The sequence below is a fragment of the Pipistrellus kuhlii genome, unplaced genomic scaffold (genome assembly GCF_014108245.1).
Source record: "Pipistrellus kuhlii isolate mPipKuh1 unplaced genomic scaffold, mPipKuh1.p scaffold_m20_p_13, whole genome shotgun sequence".
Classification (NCBI taxonomy): domain Eukaryota; kingdom Metazoa; phylum Chordata; class Mammalia; order Chiroptera; family Vespertilionidae; genus Pipistrellus; species Pipistrellus kuhlii.
Window position 1 is genome coordinate 5,037,664 of NW_023425438.1, and position 1,030 is coordinate 5,038,693.

The window sequence follows — 1,030 nt, forward strand, 5'->3', positions numbered from 1 at the left end:
AGAGAGGTAAGACATTTGCTCTAGGTGACAGGTACTAAAGGGGAGAGAATAGAAACATTTTTCACTCAGTCTGACTCCATAGCTCATATTCTTAAACACATTTTCCCCATTTCTCTACCTACCACCAAATCTAGACTGTCAAACAATACAGAGTCAACATGTTGATGAATTTGAATTTGGTGCTCTTCATTAGGCTATATTCATATACATTTATATAAAAAATGTTTTTGATCGCTTCTCGGCCTTTTGGCTAAGATCAAGTGTAAAAAATGTTTTTGGTAGACTTCCGTGGTGAGCACCCTACCTCATATACATATAAAATTTAACACACACACACACACACACACACACACACACACCCCTTATTCTAGAAGTTCAAGACCTATGGAGTATTTGGTCTGGCAGCTGCATGATTATCTACTATGTACTAAACTAAATATTCCCAATAACTCCCTTGATTTGAAGATCACATGGCCAGCCAAAGGGAAAGAAAATCTTCCTGAAGGGCTGTCATGTGGGGGAGGGTTCAGACTGCTTGGGTAGCCTGCAGAAGGACAAGTGGATAGAAGGTAGAGGGAGATGTTGTTTCAATTTAATGCGAGCAGGAAGCAGGCAACAAATGGGGCAGCCCAACCACAGAGCAGACTGCCTTGTAAGGCACAGCTCTTCCTGTAACTGATGCTGTTCACACAGAAGGTGAACGACCCCTGTCAAGGACGGGATAGCCACTCGCCTGGGATGTCATAGGGTCCTATGTCCTGGAAGGTTGCTTACAACCTTCGGGGTTTGAAATTTCATGAAGAAGCCAGGGCTGTGGTGACAGTCCAGTCCACCCTGCTCAGTGGACCATTCATCTGGCAGACCAAATACTCTGAAGCTCAGAGTGAGAGGGCCTCTGGGCAGGTCCCTCAGGATGGACCATGGCAAGGATGACATCTCAATGCCTCCCTCAAATACAGCAGTAGGAATGCTTAAGTCTGTGCACAAATTATCATCACAGAAAACTAGTAGCTTATGCTCCCATTGATAT

The 1,030-nt window shown here is 44.3% G+C and overlaps 1 pseudogene; it reads left to right on the plus strand.

The window, feature by feature from the left end:
- Positions 1-230: 230 nt before the first annotated feature.
- LOC118717888 lies at positions 231-364 on the plus strand (annotated as a pseudogene).
- The last annotated feature ends 666 nt before the right edge of the window (positions 365-1,030 follow it).